The 16,316-nt window shown below is 42.1% G+C and overlaps 1 pseudogene; it reads right to left on the reverse strand.

Moving 5' to 3' along the window:
* Window positions 1-2,428: 2,428 nt before the first annotated feature.
* LOC143561540 (pentatricopeptide repeat-containing protein At1g31430 pseudogene) lies at window positions 2,429-4,349 on the reverse strand (annotated as a pseudogene).
* Window positions 4,350-16,316: the final 11,967 nt, after the last annotated feature.

Below are 16,316 nucleotides of genomic sequence, written 5' to 3' on the forward strand. Positions count from 1 at the left end.
CGTGAATGTCCGTCTGATTGCATTCGTTATATAGTGTTGGTGGATTTTGAACTCCAAAACATTAGTTTGATATGATTATGTGTTTGTTTACTATGTTAATTGTTAAGTATTTTTAGATATCATATGGTGTAATGTTTATTAGTGTTTATGTTAAGTATATTGATGTATTTATGTTTGTTTGTTCATTAATGAACAGACACAGACAAACTCAATTGCTTAATGAATAGACACAAATACGAATTTTCGTTTGGTAGAGTGTTCGTGAACCATCCATTTGTCCAACAAAAGCTTAACGGACAAACACGGACAAGGTCTCGTCTAGCTCAGTTCGATCCGCCTACCTCCCTAGTTGGAATGAAAAGAAATATATTTTTGTTTTATATGAAAATAGTTAAAATGAAATTTTGAATAGCGACAGATAAAAATAAATACCGAAACCTTTAAATTGATTAAAATAAGATATATTATATTTTTTTACATGAAATGACAAAGTTATTATGTGTACCCGGCGTTATTTAGTTGGTCGTTCAAAAAAAAGTGTAATAGCATAGCTCATTATTTTTAGAAAATTTCATACGTGCATGAAATTTGACAAATTTAGTAACTTTAATAATTTAACAATAGCTTGAGAAACTTTTTGTTTATTTTTATAAAGTTTAACCACTTTAAATGAAAGGGAAAGTTCTCAAGGTACTTCAATTTAGAAGAGAGAGTCCCATTTAATTTGAATATTCCATATATATTTATTCAAAACATGTTGTTGACAAATTTTGAAACAAATTCGTCTTTAACTAAAATACAAAAATATACAAATAATAACACAGATAAATTATAAGTTAAAACGTCTTTATAAGTTATACCATAAGCACAAAAAACACAAATACAAAAACACAAAGCTAATAATAGAGATAAATTAAAAGGTAACATGTGTTTATGAGTTAAAACGTCTTGTCTAATAGTTACTAAATTTAACATTCAAGACATAGAAATATTGCAAAAAAAAATTAAAATTAAACTTTGTATGCAGCATAAAAAGTAACGAATAACCTATATGTATTCAGCATAAAAAAAATTAAACTTAAAATTAAAATTAAACTTTGTATGCAGCATAAAAATTAAAATTAAACTTTGTATTCAAGACATAAAAAGTTTATAAAACTTGGCACTGTAGATCTTTACTTAATTATGTTGTAATAGAGTATGTATAAAGTATTTTAAAATATGTACTTGTAAAAGATTATAAAAAATTGTTGAATATATGATATATGTCATAACCATGGATCATGTTTTCTATGAAGACTATGAATATATATCATGTTATTTTAAAAACAAGTAGTTTCCTATGAAGACTATGAATATATCATAATCATGGATCATGTTAATCAATGGTTGAAATTTAAAATTGCAGAAAACCGACATAGTATCCTAGAATTACTCTATCAGTATCATAACCGACATAGCTTCCTAGAATTACTCTATCAGTATCATAACCGACATAGTTTCCTAGAATTGTTCTTTCACCACAGCTTGTAACGGCACATGTCAAAAATCTGTTGGTTATTACCATTTCTATGAAACTTCTTATTTCTATTTGAATATTTTTCAAAAATCTGTTGGTTCTTACCAATCCTATGAGCCAGTTTATCGTTGTGCCGCCACAAGATGATATATATATATTTTTAACATTTTGAATGTTATTTTGTCAAATTTTAATCTATTTAAAGTTTAATGGCTCATTATTTTAACTTTTGTTCATATGTACCTGAATATTTGACAAATTTAGTGACTTTAATAAATCAAAATTACTTTCGAAAAACCTTTTTGTGTATTTTTATCATGTTTAAAGTTTAAACACTTAAATACGTAAGACTGCATTTAAATTACGTTATAATTTTATACATAAAAAGTATACACTGATAGATTTTCTATTGTTGAATACAAAATAAATGTTTTATTTATGTTCCTATTCACATGTATCATACACTATTCATACATGCATCAACGGCAAAAAAGGTATTTTAAATAGTCATAATACACGTATATAATGTAATGAATTCATATCATAAATAATGAAACTAATACAGATATTAAAAACAAAAATGTATTGATTACAATTACATGAACATCACCCAATCTTCCTCATTACGCGTTTGAAAAGTAGCGAGTCCGACTTGATCGAGATTAAGTGTCTTATGATGCGTTTATAGAGATAAATTTGTGACAAATGATATCAGAGTAGGCGACGAATGACTTTTAAACCATTTGACATGTCTCCTATATTAGATCATTTAGCCCAAGCCATTTTAACCCATTTGACATGTTCGACCTGCTACAAGTAAATAAGTCAAAATTGTCATTTAATCCGGAATGTAACTCATTCTTCATTAGTTTCCAAATTGATCTGATGAAGCACTAAGTTTGCCATAAACTTATAGTTAGTAATCATTTCATATAATCTAGGTCCACAACTCCACATCATATATCTCATGTGCATATGACACTTTTGCCAATGTGTTCAAACTAAAATAAACATCTTTCATTTCAGGATGAGAAGCATCTCCAACTAAAAACTCATGTATGTTCCCATTAACCTCTATAGAACTACATCCAGGCTCCTTCTTAATCCCACTTACTCTCATTTTACTTCTCACTTTCTTCACATCTTCCCATCTCCCAACAGAAGCATAAATGTTAGCCAAAAGTGTATGAATACTCGAATCACCGTTTTCGATCTCACTTAACCGGTCAGCTAAATGCTCACCCATATCAACATCACCATATAACCTACAAGCACTGAGTAAAGCACCGTAAACCGGAACCAAAATGTCATCTTTCTCTTTAGGGATCTTGTTAATAACCTTTTCTGCTTCTTTTAACAGCCCTGCACGACCCAAAAGATCGATCAGACACCCGAAATGTTCTATCTTTGGCTCAATATTATACAATGATTTCATTGATTCAAAATGCATCCACCCTTCTTCCACTAAACCCCCGTGACTACACGCGTTTAAAACACCTATAAAAGTAATATCATCAGGTTTAAATCCAGATTTTTTCATCTGGTAAAACAATTCGAGTGCTTTATCAGGCTTTCCGTTTATAGAAAGTGCACATATTATCGATGTCCATGATGCGGTATCCTTTTCGTTTAATTTGTAAAACACATCTAAAGACTTGTCTACGCACCCACATTTTGCATACATATCAATAAGAGCAGTACCACATACCGCATCGATTATCATATTATGTTCGTTCATATATTCATGAATCCATTTCCCTTGTTCTAAAGCCCCGACTTGTGCGCAGCCGGTTAAAAGAGCCACCACTGTGAACTTATCCGGCTTGATTTTATAAACCTGCATTTGCTGAAACAAAGCCATTGCATCATCCACTTGATTAAACTGCACGTACCCGTTAATCATAGCCGTCCAGAGAACAATATCTTTCACAGGACTTTCATCAAACAACCGTCGTGCATCCTCTAATTTCCCATAACTCACATAACCCGACACCATCGTTGTCCAACAAATCACATTTTTCGTTTTTAACCCGTCAAAAATCTCTCGTGCGATATCTAAACATCCACATTTCGCATACATATCTAACAACACATTACTAATTATATTCGTAAACCCAATTTCACAACCAACGTAACGGTGTATCTCCTTCCCAAGTTCTAAATTCTTCAAAGCAATACACGCCGAAAGCGTGCTCACAACCGTAGCCTCATCAGGCATCACCGTTCCATCATCTCTCATTCGCAAATAAACCCCAACCGCCTCCTCAAACCTCTTACACCTAACACACCCCGAAACCAACATGTTCCACGAAACCACATCTCGCTGAGGCATTTCATCGAACACCTTACGCGCGTTCTCAAACTGACCCAACTCGCAGTACATATCCATAACCGAATTACAAACATAACAATCAGAATCATCGCCAGCTTTCACAACAAACCCATGAATCTTTTCACCAGCTAAACCATCTCTTAAACACCCAATTGACTTAAACACAAATGGGTAAGTATAATTATCCTGCCATAACCCATCAACCCTCAATTGATCAAACAAAGCAATAGCTTTATTAAACCCATGACTCTTTGTGTATGCTTTAATCATTACGTTGTAGGCGAAGAGTGAAGGGGTTTGGATTTGGTTAAATATTGTTTGAGCGTGAGATAAGCTTCCGGTTAATGGGTCTGCTGTGAAAGCCATGAGCTTCTTGATGACGTCGATGTTCTGGGTAAGACCGAGAATGGTGATCTGGGTCTGGATTTGGGTTAATTGGTTCATGGATTTGCAGGTTTTGAGGAGGTGTATGCATGTTTTCTTGGTGGCGGGAAGCATTATGCTTGAACTTTATATCACAGCATAAATTGAAATTTTAAAAGGTTTTTTTAATAGCCTAGTTTGTCGTTGACCTTGTTTTTATACGGTCACGTAACTCTGCACGAGTACTATAGGTCAATATGAGCAGGATAGATCGATTATAGTATAAGATTATATGACTCGTATATTTGGAAAAAAGACTATTCTAAAATTAATATTTTTTTATATTTATCCTTTGTAATGAAAATAAGCAACTGAGCGCAAGTGGGTGTTTATTGTATAACAAAGTAGGAGTGCAGAAAACCGAAATGAAATCGAATAACCGAAAAAATCAAACCAAATCATTAACTGACGATTAATTTTTTAGGTTTTCGAAAAACCGATTTTTTGGGTTTAGGCTCGATTATCCCTTTTAAAAAAACCGAACCAAACCGATTAATCAAACCTATGTTTTCTACGTGTTTTTTTAAGATGTTATGACTGGGAATAAAACACTAAAAGAATCCACCATTGACGGTGATGAAAATGATGAAGATTGAGTCTAAATTTGAAGATGAATAAGATAATGAATGAAATTCCGGGCCAAACTTTTAGTATTTTTTTTATAAGAACTTTGTTGAATTTTAAACTTTACTACTCAAACAACTTTGTATTTGTTTGGTTCCACATAACACGTGCCTATTTTTGTATTTTGAATTCAATATATATGAGGTACTCTATTTTTTTTAATGCATGCTCACAATAAAAAACCCGAAAATAACCGAAAACCGATCGATAGGTATTCTAAAATAACCGATAGCTTCGGTTTCGGTTTGGGTTTCACCCAATAACCGAACCGAGCCATGCTCACTCCGGTAACAAAGATTGAAGCATGTATGTAGAGTTGATGATTATCAAAGAACATGTAGTCTAGACTGTAGAGGTATCAATGTGTGTAAAAAGTTGTGATATTTTTTTCAAGTGGTTGAGGGGTTAGTACTTTAGTCTCATGGTGAGAAATGGGTTTAAACTTTAAAGCCATTTAAATATTGATGCAATGCTTTAAATACTAGCAATTGGTTAAATATATCCCAAATAGTATGTTATGTTAAACCATTTATTTACACAGTGATTACCAATAGGACGGAGTATTAATAACATCCGTCAATTCTTTGTTAACTAACGAAATCATTTAAGTCATGAAGAAACGTGGATCGACTCACTGGTAGACGATCAACTTTCCTCGGGTATGAGTATGCTATTTCACCGATGGTTCTCCGGAGTATGGATTCTTCCACCTACAAAACGAGCAGCACCGTGAACTTACCCCTCAGAAAGGGACAGAGGGATCCTCTTTGGGGTAACCCTCCGGTGTGAGAATAAGAGATTGTAGGAGAAGATAATAATAATATGAGAGTGAGTAAGGAATTGGAATGTATTTTCTTGCTTACCTCCCCTTGTGGAGGTGGTGTGGTATTTATAGTGCTAGGGTTTCCAATGATTGGGCTCAGATCCCATTAGGGCCTTTTTGGCCTCCTCATATTGCTTTGCGCCATGTGTCCTTAGGACACCTGGTGCTTTTTCATTTATTATTCTCTGACCCAGGTATTTCTCCTGACCCATGTGCAATCACGTGGTAGCACATGGGTTTTGCTGAGTTGTCCACCTTTCATTGGCAGCTGTCAACATCAGCATATTCTTATTCCTTAAAGGATACCTTCTGGAAGGTTGTCTGACGTGCACAATCAAGGTTGTCCTTATCCTGATTTGGATAAGGACGAGGTTGATTATGTGCATGTGTGATATGCGCCTATCCTGAGGATGCGCGAGGTCTTCTCTTTATTCTCACGCGCAGATGTTTCATGCGCAGATGTGATATGCGCAAGCATATGTAATACGCGCCACGCGCAGATGCGCCACGCGCAGATGTGATATGCGTGAGCATATATGGTGCGCGAGCTTGTGATACGCGTGAGCATATGTGATATGCGTGAGCATATGTGATATGCGTGAGCATATGTGATATGCGTGAGCATATGTGATGCGTGAGCATATGTGATATGCGTGAGCATATGTGATATGCGCCATGCGCATAGGTTTTGGCTTTATGCCTTCATGATATCTTGATTTCAAGCCTCTTGTCTATATCTTGTGGGTTGACCCGCCCCGCTCGATGTTAAGGCGGGTACATACCTCTTCAAGCCCCCCCAGTCTAATGTGTGTCTTGTCTCGCGCGAGCGAGGTAAGATAGATATTAGACTTAATAGTTTTCTCTTTTAATAGGTTTTGTCTTTTCCTTTTTTATTTCTCATCGTTGCGCGAAATTCTATCCTTTTGGTTGAAATGAATCGTCTATGTACGTGGTTGGTTGGTACTGACATGCGTCAGAGATGGAGACGTGTCAGACTTTTCGTGTGCTCGAGGCGCTACAGTTGCCTTTCATGTCCCCTCACACAGTGTCAGAAACACGTGTCGCGCTCGTGTTGGCCTGCACCTGCGAGTGAGGGCGCGTGAACTCTGATCAGTACCTGTTTCGTTCCCTTTCGTGTCCCCTCACACAGTGTCAGGAACACGTGTCGCGCTCGCGTTGGCCTGCACCTGCGAGTGGGGGCGCGTGAACTCTGATCAGTACCTGTTTCTCTCTCTCCTGGGCCTATAAAAGCAAGCCTTTTGAGTTATTATTCTTCATCTTCCTTGTTATTTCAGAGCTTTTTCCTTCCTTCCATTTTTATTCCGATTAAGTGCCTGTCTTTTACTTCCAGACTTCCGTTCTTGAAGTAACCTCTGTTTGATTTACAGTTGTATGTCTGATAACCCAGACACCACAATCTCCCCCAGCAAACGCCGTGTAAAGTCATTAGTCATGTCTACTTTGAAGAAGACCGGCAAGGGGAAACGGGCTGCCGAGGCCTCGTCGGAGGAGGTGGGGAAGGTCAAGACAGTGAAGAGGTGGGATGAGATTCCCTGTAAATTGAGACAGTCTGATTTTGACAGTCTCATCGCCTCTCAGGGTTTTCTCCCTGAGTACGGCTGTATGCTCCCGGCGGCCGAGCAAACGGCGGAAGATCCGCCCACCGGCTATATCTCCTTGTACTGCCATTTTTTCACCCACTGCAACCTTCGTCTCCCGATGACAAGGTTTATGGGTGCGCTGCTTCAATTTCATGGGATTCACATATCCCAAGTCCATCCCTTTGGACTTGTGCGCATGAATCATTTTGAGTTCATCTGCAAATCTCAGCGCGAGGAGCCCACCCCTCGGTGCTTTCAATATTTTTATAAACCAAGAATCCAAGATTCTTGGTTCTCATTCGTTCCTCGCAGTCAGAAGGTCAAGTGCTGCACTGTTTCCTTCAAGAGCCTTCATGACTGGTCTGAAAATTTTTTTTATATTAAGGTTGGTGTGATTCCCATTCGCATGACCATGCGCGCGATCACTTCTGCGCCCGCGGATGGGAATGTTCTTAAGAACCCAACTGGCGCATGGGTTAATAAGTTGACTGCTGAACCATCCCCCGCCAAGAATATTTGCGAGGAGGCGCTGGTGGGGTTGGTATGAGCAGGAGGTGGGCCGACAGCGCGACTGAGCCTGTTATCCAAGTTGACGGCTTATGTGAGTTATTAGCTCATTGCATTATTTTTGCGCGAATATAATTCGTTTTGCTGATATCTTTTTGTCTTGTTTTATGCAGTAAGCAAGGAGTACTTCCACGCCGCCTATGATGAGCATATGGAGGGTGGCTCTGTCGCGCTGGGCGCTGGGGAAGTTGGCTTCCCCGATCGCTTCGATGAGATGTTCATCCCTGTTGATTTGGGATTCTGCTTTGACAGCGACGCGCCTGGTAGGCCTTTGTACTTATGCTTATGCCTTTAAAATACCAAATTTGGTTAACATTTCTATTGCACGTATTGTAGATGCGCTCGAGAACTACGAGCTGGAACTCGCGGAAGAAAAGGTGGAGGAGGAAGCTGAGGTGCCACAACTCAAGCGTAAAGCTAAAGGGAAAACTGGTGCAGGGGCCAGTAAAAAACAGAAGAAAAATGATGCCCCTGTTGCTCAGGATCCTCCTGCTCAAGCGAATGGACTTGAGAAAACCAAGGGGTTTACCTCCAAGTTTTCCTTGTCTTCTTTGCCTCTAGGTGTGGGCAGTCCTCCTGTCCACACGAGGTATGGTGCCGCCACCTCCTCTCTTCGCGCGGCGGAAAAGGGAAGCGGCGCTGCGCCTGCTGTTTCCTCTTCAACAGGTATACTTTGTTTATACTTTATGGTTTTATGAGCGTGATTCCGATAGAGTTATTAATGAATCTTTGCTCACTCAAATGTTTGTAGAGCCGGCGACCTTGGTGGATCAACCTCAGGCGCACCAAGGTACCGAGGCTGCGCCGAAGGTTGCTTCGAAGTCCCCTGTTTTACCCTCAAAAGGGGGGAAAATGGACTTCATGGCGATGTTTAACTCGCGAACGGCGGTGCGCCAAGGTATATATTGCGCTTTTATTTTCTGACTTTTTTCTTTTAAATCAAGTCCTGAATCATCTCTTTGTTGGTTTTTTCATAGGAATTATAGCTGGCACACAAGCTGCTAGCGGCACTGCTGGCGCCGGCGCCAGCGCCGTTGGTTCTGCTCCTGCTCCTGCAAGCACTGAATCTCCCCTCATTGGGATTACTAAGGAGCAGGAGGCTGTTTTACGCGCTGATCTAGCGGCGTCGAGACCTCCCTCACCTCCACCTACGCGCAGCCCTCCTCGCGAGACTGGTTTTGATTTTTCCAGGTCGCAGGAGAAAAGGCCTGTTAAAGAGGAAGATGAGGAGGTGCATTTTGAAGACTCCGATGGCGGCCGCGCAAGCCCTGTAGCGCCACGAGATTTCGTGGCGCAGCCTTCTCGTGGGGCTGGCGCTGACTTTTCTGCTTGCTCCCCGCAGGTATAAGTTCGTTTTGCTCCGCTGCGCGGACTTCCATATTAGTGTTTAGATGACTAGAACATTGCTTTGTGTTTGCAGGAAGCCGATCACATTTACCGCCCGAGATAGAATATTACTGAGGATAGCTCATTTCAGTCCATGGGTGTGTGTGAAGACTTCTGGGCTCATTCTGTGCCTCCAGCTGAAAGGAGGTTTCAGGAGGACCGCGCTCGCGTGGACTTGCTCAATGACCATCTTTTCGCTGGGTCAGCGTTCTTTGCTGCCTCCCAAGAGCTTCGCTATGATTACGTAAAGGTGCGTGATGCTCTTGCGGAGGCCAAGCAAGAGGCTAAGGTATCTGCTTGGAATCTTTCTGACGCTCGAGAGAGAGCTGAGAAACTCCAAGCAGAACTCAGCGAGAACCGAGCAAGTGCCAACGCTGCCTTCGTGAAGCGCGGGCATGAGCTGCAGGCTGCGCGGGAGAAGCTGCAGGCAGCAGAGGCGGACGCGGCCAAGTACGCGCGGCGAGTGCGCGACTTGGAGCTGGATGCAGAGGCGCGTGACCAGGCTCTTGTGCAGTCTATCACTGACAAATCTTCATTAGAGAGTGAGGTTGCGCGCCTGAAGAAAGAGCTTGAGGCCGCGCGGGCAGAGAAGGATGAAGCCCTGGCGACGGCAGCGTTTAGCCAAGAAGCGCTCGATGCTGCGCGAGCGGAAAGGAAAGAGGCCTTGGCGGCAGCAGCGTCCGACAGAGAGGAGCTGAAACAGACCAAGGAAACTGTTGAGTTGTTAAACTCTCAGATTCCTGCTCTTGAGACGTCTGTTTCTTCCCTCGCGCAGGATCGCCAATGGCTAGTCTCACAGGGTATGACTCGTTACGCTTATGCGATGAAATACTCAGACGAGTTTCAGACCCTTGTGATGGATTGCAACGCTGCCTCGCGCTTGGTGGGTCGAGCTGAAGGGTTTGAGGATGGCTGTGAATATAGCATGCTGAAGAAGAACCCATCCGACTACCCTTATCAGCTCGACGTTGTCTGCGCGGACATGGCCGAGGTGGGGGAGAAGTATTTGAATACTCCCATTCCCATCCTTGAGCAGGTATTTTAACCTTAATGAGTTTACCTTGACTTATTTTCCTAGTCTTTTTGTACTCACACTTTTCCTTATGCTTTGCAGATAGCCTCGCTTGCTGATAAGCCCGATCTCGGCGCTCTAAAGATATTACTTGACGAGTGTGAAGGGGCTGGTTGTAACACCCCGACCAAAGGCGGATTATACATCGGGGCGCCACATTGTTTCATTACTCGTGACACTATTTGGTGTCAATATTTAATAAATACATTTTATTCGCGCACGCGCAACGTGAACACAAGATAACATAAATCAACATAAATCAATATATTATAAGGCAAAATATTCGGACAACAATAACTTGTCTTGATACATTTTAATCTAGGTCCAAAAGTAAAAGCGTCCTACGTGTCCACAAGCTCCAAATGTAGCTACAGCAAACCTGAACATGTGTTAAAATAAAACGTCAAACACTTGCGTGTTGGTGAGAAATCAAGTTTAATAGATAATAATAGATAACAATAATCACTGCGCGCAACACGTGTATGTCTGGTGTTTAACAAGGGTGTAATCAGATTGTGACCAAGCCTAAATAGATCATAGTTCATAGTTCAATCCGTGCTCCCAAATGAGCACAAAAACAAGAAAACATTTGTGCAAGTGTAAACAAAGAAAACCGTAAACGATAGGTCTCCCGTGTTCATCTAATGGATCCATGAAAACTTCGGAATAGGCCGAACAAAGCGGTTAATGATACACACATACAAATAAACAGCCAAGTAAACGTCCTCAACACATGGGATACTGCGCGACTAAAGTTCATAAATAAGTTTAAGACTCAAGTTTGTACGAACACATGAACATCCCAAAACATTAAAAATAAAAAGGAATTAGGTACGAGATTACTCACTTGATAAAGATGCGTTGAAAGATAATGCAAGAACCAACTTTAAACAAGCACAAGTTAACCTATAAATAAGGATATTATTGGTTTAATGATTTGTTTTAAGTCTTGAATATATGTTAGCATTATTAATAAGTAACTTTAACAAATTATTATATATATATATTATATATTACCGGAAATCAGGGCAGAACAGGAGAGAAGACGAACGCAAAGGGAGGAGACGGCAGAAGATCAACGGCAGAGAGCAAAGGAAGAGAAAGATAATAAGTATTTGTGTGTGTAGTGTTAAGAAAATAGCATTATTATTTATAGGGAAACCCTAGGGAACACAATCCCTAGAAAAGGGGAAAAGATCTCAAAAAGTAAAAGATTCTAAAAGCAAAAGATATCAAAAGATATGGCAGCTGCAGGGGACAAAGGAAAAGCTGACAGGGAACAGTAAACAGGCATGGGAGGGTCAGATAAAGGTACTGGTCAAGCAAGGAAAAAGCAGATCTCAAAAGATAATGTCAGTCACTTTTTCTGTCAACCAATGGGGTTGATGCGCATGCTGCGCCGAAAGTAACTTTTCAGACATAAGATAGGTCAGGTCAAAAGCACAGAAGATAAGACATCACAAAAGTAAACGGCTGGATTAAACAGAAGAAAAGACTCAAAAGGGTTTAGCGTGAGAAGGCTGACACAGAAGGTCAAGAGTGCGCGAGCGCGAAGGCAGACAGAACCAACCTTAGCGCGCCGCGGAAAGAACTACAATTCTAAGCGCGCCGCGGGAAGAACTTCAATTCTAAGCGCGTCGCGAGAACTATATTCCTTAGCGCGTTGCGGGGACAGTTCGCCTCGCGTGTCGCAGCAACAGATGGTCTTCACGCAGGCTTCCTTGTAAGGAGTCTGGCGCGTGGAACTGCGCAGACATCCTCAGGCGGAAGGGACCAAAGGACAAACAAAAGGTTAAGAGGGGTTCAAGGCTTAAGGGCGGGACGGCGACAAGAGGGACAAGGAGAGCGGGACGGCGGAAAGAAAGAGAAGAGGGACGGGAAGGAAAATATTATTATTATATAAGTATAAATAAATATAAAATCATAACAGAAAGAGATCGGATTAGAGAAACGGGTACCTGGGTCGGGTCGGATCGGGGCAGATGTCACAGTCTCCCCTACTTTAAGAAATTTCGTCCCGAAATTTATCTCGAAGTAGGTTGCGCAGAGAACAGGTGCGGGTACTTGATCTTCATTTGATCTTCCCTTTCCCATGTAAACTCGGCTCCGCGCTTGGACACCCAGCGAACTTTAACAATAGGGATACGACTGCGCTTGGTTTGCTTAACCTCGCGATCCATAATCTCAACAGGCTTCTCAACGAAATGCATAGATTCATCAACTTGAACTTCAAGTGGTATGTGAAGGTTCTCGTCAGCTAAACATTTCTTGAGATTGGAAACATGGAACGTTGGATGCACATTGCTGAGCGCGGGCGGCAGGTCTAGTCTGTAGGCAACTTTTCCCACACGCGCGAGAATCTCGAATGGACCAACATAACGAGGAGCAAGCTTACCTTTCTTCCCAAAGCGGAAAACACCCTTCCAGGGCGACACTTTGAGGAGAACAAGATCACCAACTTAAAACTCGAGAGGCTTCCGCCTACGATCTGCGTAACTCTTCTGTCGGCTTCTGGCAGTCAGCAGATGATCACGGATCTTGGCGATTTTATCGGTTGTCTCTTGAACAAGTTCGGGTCCTGTGATTTGAGCTTCACCCACTTCGCTCCAACAAATCGGCGAGCGACACTTTCGACCGTAAAGTGCTTCAAATGGGGCCATACCGATACTGGAATGATAGCTGTTATTATAAGAGAACTCGACCAGAGGTAGGTGTGAATCCCAATTACCTCCAAAATCAAGAACACAAGATCGGAGCATATCCTCAAGAGTTTGAATAGTTCGCTCAGACTGTCCGTCAGTCTGAGGATGATATGCAGTACTCATGTCCAAGCGAGTTCCTAACGCAGATTGGAGAGATTTCCAAAAGCGGGATATAAAACGGCCATCGCGATCGGATATGATGCTCAAAGGAGTGCCATGACGGCAGACAATCTCCTTGACATAAAGCTGCGCAAGTTGCTCAACACGGTAGTTTTCACGAATGGGCAGAAAGTGAGCAGACTTAGTCAAACGATCCACTATTACCCAAATGCTATCATGTTTGCTTGCTGTCAAAGGTAACTTGGTAATAAAGTCCATCGCTATACATTCCCATTTCCACGTAGGAATTTCTGGTTGTTCGAGCAAACCAGATGGGCGTTGGTGTTCAGCTTTTACCTTGGAACAAGTCAGGCATTTAGCTACGAACACAGCAATATCCTTTTTCATACCGGGCCACCAATAAGTAATGCGCAAATCCTTGTACATTTTATCAGCGCCGGGATGAATGGAATACCGAGATTTGTGCGCTTCACTCAGAATGACAGAGCGAAGATTCTCATCATTGGGGATCCAGATGCGATTGAGATAACAGAGAATTCCGTTCAGAATAGGGACAAAATGCGCTTCCGCGCCACACGCTAACTCGGCGCGAAGGTTACCATTGCTGATGGATGCGCGCTGCGCGTCGCAAATGCGTGATTCAAGATTGCTCTGAATCGGCGCAAAGTGAAGCTGCGTGCGCGGCAAGATACAGTTAAGTTGGCAGGGTTTGCGGCTGAGCGCATCGGCTACCACATTAGCCTTCCCAGGGTGATATCGGATCTCACAATCGTAATCGCTGATGAGTTCGTTCCATCGGCGTTGTCTCATGTTAAGTTCCTTTTGATCAAAAATGTGCTGAAGGCTTTTATGGTCGGTGTAAAGGATACACTTAGTACCATAAAGGTAGTGTCTCCAGATCTTCAAGGCAAATACAACTGCACCAAGTTCGAGGTCGTGAGTTGTATAATTCTTTTCATGAACCTTGAGTTGCCTTGATGCGTAAGCGATAACCTTGCCTCGTTGCATAAGAACAAAGCCGAGACCTTGGTTGGAGGCATCGCAATACACGACAAAATCATCATTACCCTCAGGTAGCGCAAGAACAGGAGCTTCACACAACAATCGCTTGAGCGTCAGAAAGGCTTCTTCTTGCTTCGAGCCCCAAATATACGGTTTACCTTTGTGCGTTAGAGCTGTTAAAGGCAATGCGATCTTTGAGAAGTTCGAAATAAATCGCCGGTAGTAACCAGCTAAGCCCAAAAAGGAACGGATTTCGGTAGGAGTAGATGGCGTAATCCAGTTCTTGATTGCTTCAATCTTGGATGGGTCGACATGAATACCCATCTTGTTTATAACATGACCAAGAAACTGTACTTCATCAGACCAAAATTCACACTTGGAAAGCTTGGCAAAGAGCTGCTCGGCTCTAAGCTTTTGCAACACCAACCGAAGATGTTGCTCATGCTCGGCTTTGGTCTTAGAATACACCAGAACATCATCGATAAATACAATCACGAATTTATCCAAGAAAGGCCTACACACCCGATTCATCAGATCCATGAAAACGGCGGGTGCGTTGGTTAAACCGAAGGACATGACCAAGAATTCAAAGTGGCCATAACGAGTTCGAAAAGCAGTCTTGGGAATATCCTCTTCGCGGATACGCAACTGATGATAACCAGAACGGAGATCGATCTTGGAGAAACAAGAGGCACCTTGGAGTTGATCAAAGAGGTCGTCAATACGCGGTAAGGGATACCGGTTCTTAATGGTGAGCTTGTTCAACTCGAGGTAATCGATACACATGCGAAACGTACTATCTTTCTTTTTAACGAACAACACCGGAGCACCCCAGGGCGAAGAGCTAGGGCGAATGAATCATTTAGCGGTCAACTCTTGAAGTTGACTTGCCAATTCTTGCATTTCAGCGGGTGCAAGACGATAAGGAGATTTGGCTACGAGGGAAGCACCAGGGACAAGATCAACACGAAACTCAACTTCACGAGCGGGAGGGATACCAGGAAGATCATCGGGAAAAACTTCAGGGAAGTCACGCACAACAGGGATTTCGCGAAGCTTCTTTCCTTCATCAGGTTTAACCACATGGGCTAAAAATGCAACACATTTCTTCCGCATAAGCCTTTGGGCTTCGGCGCAAGACATAAGCTTAAGACCATTGGAGGGTTTCTCGCCGTAGATGTGAAGATCACCATTTTCTCGAGGAATGCGAATCAACTTTTTGGCGCAAATAACTTCTGCGCGATTCTTCGAGAGCCAGTCCATACCAATGATAACATCAAAACTTCCAAGAGGCATGGGGACGAGGTCGATTAGAAAATCGTTTTCATTAAGGTTAAGCATGCAATCCTTAATCACGGAGTTAATTAAAATAGTTTCACCATTAGCCAATTCAACGGTAAAGTTTTCACTTAAGTTAATGCGCGGTCGCGCAAGCTTCTGCTCAAAAGCGCGAGAGATAAAACTTCTATCGGCGCCAGTATCAAAAAGTATAGATGCATATTGTCCGTTTAGCAAAAATGTACCATTAACTACGTCATTATTCGCTTGCGCTTGGTGCGCGGTTATGTTAAAAGCTCGTCCGCGCGCCACTTGGTTCGAGATTTGGTTCACCGGATTCGCTTGGGTAATTTGTACTTGTAGCCTCGGGCACGCGTTCCGGAAATGACTGGGATCACCGCAGTTGAAGCACGACCTGGGTCGTGGAGTATGGTAAGCTGGTTGAGGGTTTTGCGGGTAGGCTGGTGGTGTTTGTGCGATTGGGTTGGAGGGAAGAACTCTACAAAACTCGGCAGAGTGACCAACGCGGCCACATCGGTTACATTGTCGACACGGGGTTTGGGTTGGGTGATGAAGTCTACAGGTTGGGCAAAAGGGTTGAGTTCCTGTGTAAGGTTTCTTGATTGGCGGGGCAGGGAGTGCGGGATTGGTTAGGGCATAGTTGTGGACTATAGGGAGAGTTGGGTAGGCTGACAGTGGGGTAGGTGCGTAAACTGGAGGTTGGTAGGTGGGTTGCTGGACTATGGGCGGGTTGGTAAGCGCGTAAACTTGTCTGCGCCTACGTTTGGGGTTGTTATGGTTTGAGGGTTCTGGTTTGGTTTCTGTTGGTTCAGGGGCAGTCTTGGTGGGTTTGGTCTTCTCAGTTCC

This window comes from Bidens hawaiensis, unplaced genomic scaffold (genome assembly GCF_021521415.1).
Source record: "Bidens hawaiensis isolate Kalapana, Puna unplaced genomic scaffold, B.hawaiensis_p1.1 tig00020699_1, whole genome shotgun sequence".
NCBI classification, from domain to species: domain Eukaryota; kingdom Viridiplantae; phylum Streptophyta; class Magnoliopsida; order Asterales; family Asteraceae; genus Bidens; species Bidens hawaiensis.